At 41.3% G+C, this 6,603-nt stretch overlaps 1 long non-coding RNA gene across 1 annotated transcript; it reads left to right on the forward strand.

The window, feature by feature from the left end:
* The first annotated feature begins 939 nt into the window (after positions 1-939).
* Positions 940-4,907, forward strand: LOC119056299 (uncharacterized). Its single transcript, XR_005083860.2, has 4 exons — positions 940-1,059; positions 2,155-2,241; positions 2,944-3,022; positions 3,957-4,907. It is a non-coding gene; the product is annotated as an uncharacterized LOC119056299 (long non-coding RNA).
* The last annotated feature ends 1,696 nt before the right edge of the window (positions 4,908-6,603 follow it).

Below are 6,603 nucleotides of genomic sequence, written 5' to 3' on the forward strand. Positions count from 1 at the left end.
GAGAGTAGAAAAAGCCTAACATTTGGAGCCAGAAAAAAATGCTTGCAGATGCCCCTTTCTACATTATTTCCTAGTTTTTTGTTCCTAGGCAAGCACCTTTACTTCTATGTGCCTCAGCTTCCTCACCTGTGAATAAGGGTAATAAAAATACCATACACATAATGGTTGATTAAATGAGATAGTACATGTAAATCACATACTAAGTTCTTTAATATATATGAATTTCCTTCTTTACTTACATTTATAAGACTCTTGGATACCAGAATGTGGTCAGAGCAGTGCAAGCAGGGCCAGTTTCATAGGCATGTGAGCTGTAAAGTTCCATAGGGACCAGTGCTTACAAAGACCCCACACTTGGCCTAATGTTCTGCTGTTACCATCTTGAAATTCTTACTTTGTTTTAAAATAAGCATTTTCATTTTGGACTGGGCATTGCAAATTATGTAGCTGTTCCAAGGGGGATAAAAAGGGTATTTCTGTTGCTAGTAAGCATTCTGACAAAGTGAGAGAACCCATGATTTGGTGTTGATAGAAATAGATTTGAATTCTGGCTATGCCATTAATTTTCTGTTTGTTATCAGACATTTTCTTTCATCCCTCAGAAGCTCAATTTCTCAATTTGACAATAGGGATTTTCATTTGATAATGCCCCAGCTACGATATTCTAGGGTTCCCTCAATAGCTCTGGAGAACCTCCTTGGCCCATAGGTAGAGCCAGGGTAGCCAGGGGCTTTTTTGCTTCGACTCTCTGCAGCTAGGAGAGCCAGTGTCTTTTGGAGGTTGTTGGGAGTGGGCGGGCACATGGCAGTGAAGACTGTTGCTGCACTAGTGGACCCTTTCACAACAGCACTGTTTTGTCATTTTGCCCCCAGATTTCCGTTGGCTAACCTCAGCCTTATCTTCCTCATTTCTGTTTCCTCTTGAAGACACCAAGGGCCCTTCAAAACACACGACGATCCTGCTCACCACATAAAGCCCAGTTCCCTCTGGCCTCTATAGGTTGGCTATCACCAAGGAACCTGTGCCTCCTCTGAGACAAAGGCACCACTTCAGTAACAGGTATAGTATGCATTTGCCTTCTTTTCTTGGACTCCCAACCTGGGCTAGTGTCTATGGCTACTAAACATGGCTTGGTCCTGTCCATCTCATTCTTTTTGAACCCTCGTCAGGGATCTTGGGTTAAGGATTGAGGAGAAGAAGGTTCTCATTGGTTTTCTATCCTGGAACCTCTAAGTGATAGTGAAGGATGATATTTTTCCCCCAAACATGCTGTTTAGGAAATACCCACATGGAAATGAAATGTTCTCTGGAAGTAGGATTGATGATATTTGAGTAGCAGTCCTGGTTTGCCATTTACCCACTGTATATATTTGAGCAAGTCTTTTTTCTATTCTATAACTCAATATTTTGGCCTCTTTTGCAAAGAAGAGGAGGGGAAGAATGAGATGGATTTTGTCTAGAGACTCTTAGTTTTTACATCCCTAATTTTGATGATTGTCAACCCTCTGTTGACAAATGAGAATGATGCTGAGTAAATATCTCTGGGTGGGGCTGAACAAGCTGCTGCACCATGCCTGAAAAAATAATCCAGACTGCCCCTAGTATGAGAAGGCCCAGATGAGTTAGTTACAGGGCAGATCCTGCTGCTTGGTGTAGTCCCTTCTGGAGTGGAGCAGGAGATAAATGATAATGTTTTATGTAGCATGATGGGCCAAGAGATAAGTTTTGGGAATTTCTCAATATGTCTTCATGTAAGTATCCACCTCTTCTTCCTCTGGGTCTGGCCAGCTTTTCTCAAGTAAACTTTTCTTATGTACACTCTATTGGAGAAACATGGACTAGAACATCAAGAGTAGAAATGAAAATTGGTTTCAGACCAGCTACCAACTCCTTCCATTCATAGTGGGGTGATATGTTTTATAAGGCTCTTCAGTTTTCAGTGTACTAAGAAGGAATATTTACTTCCCTCACATTGGTTTTCCTTTTTGACATAGTCATAAAAGATGTTCAGCAGGCTTGGACTCCTCCAGTTTGTCCATGTCTTCTCCCTGGGATTGGTAACCTATGAGGGTAATGATAGAAGAAAGGCACCAATTGCCTCTCCCCTGCCACCCTGAATTCAAACTCTATTAATCAACTTCCTTAATTGGCCAGCTCCAGGGAATGAGCCAAGATACAAGTGGATTACTTTTTGGGAAGCTCTGGAAAGATCACAGAACAGTTTTCTAACAACTCTGCCAGGTAAGTCTTCTTGTACCCAGTTCTGGAGAAGAAAACTGAAGCCTGAAGAAAGACTTTCCCAATGCCATGATTGGCTAGTTGGTGCCCAAAGCACTATTAGAATGCAACATTGTCTGATTCTTCCCACTCTACCATATCCATTGACAATAATTGCTGCTTTGGCTAAAAGAAAAAAAGCCAGGCTTCTGAGTGGCTTGGGATAAATTGAGTAGGTAGCATGAAAAATGGAGGGATGGAAAATACATTTTAGATCCTTAGGTTTGAAATCAGTCTAAGATCTCAAATTAGAGGGGCATGTCACCCCCTTACCAACATACATTCAACTAAAAGAGTTAATAAAACATACTTTTTTTCTGAAAGAGAAGGATTCTGACTTGTTTTAGCTGGGAGAGGACCTTATGGCCTCATGGGGCAGTTCTCTATTCTTGATAACTTGGAATGTGTACTACTTTTCATGTCAGTATTTAATATTGCCAACTACTTTCTTACAGATCAACTGCCACTGCTAGGAAGGGGGTAAATTTGACTCAGACAACCTGGAATATTTGACAATAGAATCTGAGTGTTGTCAAAGGAATTCTCCCAGAATTTCCAAGCCTATCCATGCTTCTGGCAGCTTTCTTATTTCTCCTATGGCTGTGGGTTGAAGTATTCCAATGTCTCACTGCTGAGACAACTGCCTTTCTTTTTCCTTTCTTGTAGATGTATCTACTTTTTCCCAGAGGGACAAGTACAGGAAGGAGGTAAAATGACTGATGACTAAAGCTGGAAGGCAAAATGGGTTGGTATATGGCAAGACTCCAAATACAACTTGTGAACAACTTGTGAACAACTTGTATGACCATTAGAAACTTTCTTCCCTAACATGAGCCTCCATTTCCTCATTTATAACATGAGTAGATGAAACTAGATGCTAGTTCTTTTATAGCTGCCTTTCTTGAGTCTTGATGGTACAAGGGGATCATGTTAGGCAAGGCTGAGGCTCTCAGAAATTTGTGTTTCATCTGTCCTGACCTTGTTAAATCAATTGTCACTGACCCTTGATTCCTTTCTGTCAGCACAACCACCATTTTTTGAGTACTTGTTGTGTATAAAACAATGAACTAAGGACTTTAAAGTACATTATCTCATGTCATTCTCACTATAACTTATTAGGTACATACTGTACTTATACACATTTTTAGGAAGTGGAAAACAAGTTTAAAGAAATGAAATTATTATCCAAGGTTTCCCAGATAATTAATGGCAGAGCCAGGATTCAAGTCCATGTTTGGCTTCAATGCTGAAATTCATATCCCCAACACTGTCTGGGAGGGCTGGGTAGATGGGACATGACACTGACTCTGGGACCTGGTTCCTTCCTGAGGTGAGTGATGCAGGATGATAACCAAATTGTTCTCTCTATGCTACATAGAAGATCTCACTAAAGCTCAAGACCCCCCAAATGCTGTTGCTATAAGACTTAGGCTTGAGGAATCCCCAGCTGAGCACTAGGGCCTCACCTGAACTCTCAATGGAGTATTCCCTACATACCCTCAGATCTTTCTTTTTCTTCTTGTTTGCTGTCAACAGACAGTTTATTCTATAGATTCCTCTTTTGATTAGAAGCTTTATGTTTACTTTACTCACTTCCTTAATATGGTGCTTCAGCTAGTCCCAACAGCCTGTGAAGTTTCCCGGAGATTCAGGGTGTGACACTTTTTCTTTCTCTCTAGGGCCACATCTCCTACGAAGATCTCGTCTCCCCACTGAAGACCCTGGCCCAGCCTTCTGCAGTGCCACGCTCCGTGTATTTGACAAGCTGAGTTGGACACTCCGTGTGGCAGAGTGTCAGTTTGTCAAATACCCCAAGTGCGGCATGTGCCTAGCAACTTCAGGCCAGGGCACTTCAGATACAACAAATAGACTATCAGCTAAATAAGGAACATATGGAAAGCACCAACTAAGCTCTCACAAGTTATTTTTGGGAACTTTGAGGGAATGTAAGCATTTTATCTGAGGTTACTAATGGAAAAATCAGATGGCTCTGGAAGCAACAGTCCTGGGTGGGTTTTGCTCACACTGTGGGAGTCTGAGGTGGGTACAGTAGTCTTTAAAAGGTATCCAGGGCTCAGAAATGTAAGTGTTACTTGATTCATTGTTTTTTTTTTTTCCTTCACATTCACCTTCCAGCATCTCTCAGCAGGGATACCAGAAGTCTCACCACTGCCATGGCAAGACTTAGAAACCCACTTTCCTGACAGTCAGCCTTGGCTCTAAATACACTTTGACATCACCCATCTCTCTTTTTCCTCTTGCTTTTTCTCCTTCTGAGAATACGCTCTACATTTCTTTCTAGCTATCCAGTTCCTCTCCATATTTCCTGGCCCAGCCAGAGTCCAGTCTCTCCAGTGACTTTTGAAAGTCAAATTACACTTTTTAATTCTCAAATTGCTTTTTGCCTGGTTCCTTTTATGTACCCCTTTATCTCCTACTGCCCAATGACACCATGTTAATTGTTAGTGAACTTTTCCAGAGGATATTTTTGAATTCCCCACTAGGTTGTGTGCTTCTAGAGGACAAGACTGTGTTTCCTTGATTGCTGTCTCTCTATTCCATCCCAACCCCAACCACTAGCACAATGTTCTAGTTGCAGAAAATACTCAATAAATATTTGTTTTGATTAACTTTCCACTACTTCATTACCTTTTGGCCTTTGGGACACATGCCACCCAGGAATTTTGTGAGGAAAAAAATTGAAGTGGGGTCAACATAATGCTATAGGGCATGAAAGTTATAGCCAACGTGAAGGGTTTTTCTCCCTCAGAGATTGGGTCAAGGGCTGCAGAAGGAAGGCACAAAAAATAGGCTTCCAGGGCAAATACATTTTGGAATTACTTGGTAACAAAAAGTTTACAGATGCTTTATTGCAAATTTTTTCAGAAACTTTCCTATTCTAATGCTGCATTAGAAAATTTCAAGAGGGAGCTATAGAATGAAGCATTTCTCAGACCTTTATGATTGTAAATTTTTTCCTGTGGACCATCTCCTGAGTCTACTATTCCATGGAACAAAATTTGGGAAGCTGCCCTAGGGGAACTTCACACCTTCCCTGTCTTCTGGAGATCTCCTTTTTTAACTCCTGTGCTTTCCCCCTGACCAGCAATCTATCTAAGACAGGTGTTATATTATCATCTTATTTTTGTTTATCTAAGACTTCTTTCCTGGCTTGTCTACTATGAAAAAAATGATGAGTTTGGGAACACGAATGATCTCCAGAAGTCATCCTTCTGCAATAAATATATTCTTGTAAGATTTCATAGACCTTATATTTGGTCTCTGTTCTACCCACTATTGACTTGGTGTGTTTGACTTTAGACAAATAACTTTTTCTCTTTTGGCTTCATTTCCTCATTTGGCAGTATGGGAGAATTAGAATCAATAATCTCCATGCTCTCCAAGAGAAGAGATTCTGAGATATACATGGGGGTCTATAGCTTCTATGGAGGGGGTAGTCCCTGGATTTGGGGATACTTTTACTAAGGGACATGCAACTAGGATTCTCTTTCCAACCTCAGCAGTCAACATAAATAATGGCTATTTTCAAAGGCTGTGGAGTCTGGACACAGAGCTGTTTCATGAAGAAAGCTGAGGTTTCGAGCCCTGGCTGGTGTAGCTCAGTGGGCTGAGCACGGGCCTGTGAACCAGAGTATCGCAGTTCGATTCCCAGTTAGGGCACATGCCTGGGTTGCAGGTCGGTTCCCAGCAGGGGACGCATGAGAGGCAACCAAACATTGATATTTCTCTCCCTCTCTCCTTCCCTTCCCCTCTAAAGATAAATAAATAAAATCTTAAAAAAAAAGAAAGATGATGTTTCTACTGGGTGGGGATCCTATTTCAGGTAATTGTAAGCATAATGGGGAAGAAGTTGCTCCTTTCACAAGGTATGTGAAGCTGGCATTTGGAGATAAGGAAAATGTTGAGGTTTTGATCATGGGCTTGACAATTTAGGGGTGGTGAAGTGAAGGACTCCTCCTTGCTCACTTTTGGTAATATTTTGACTTCTGTAATCATCCCAAAGGAGAGAAGTTCCTGGTGAAGCCTGAGCTGATCTTGGGGTTGTGCTGGAAACAAAAGTAGCAACATGTCAGCTTCTATGATGAATGGAGAAGTTGATTTCACATGAATTACATCAGGGAGAGGAAGCAGTGTTAAACATTCCCAGAACAGGTCCTCAAAGAAGAGAATGATTTAAAAGTATATGCATGTGCATGCACGTGCACACAGACATACACACTCACATTTCTATTTCCCATGCCTGCTTGAGGAGAGAGACTTATTTACTCTGAACTCCATTCAACAATAAAAGAAGGGACCAGGAGA

Source organism: Artibeus jamaicensis, unplaced genomic scaffold, assembly GCF_021234435.1.
Source record: "Artibeus jamaicensis isolate MK-2021 breed Jamaican fruit bat unplaced genomic scaffold, CSHL_Jam_final contig_457, whole genome shotgun sequence".
Taxonomy (NCBI): domain Eukaryota; kingdom Metazoa; phylum Chordata; class Mammalia; order Chiroptera; family Phyllostomidae; genus Artibeus; species Artibeus jamaicensis.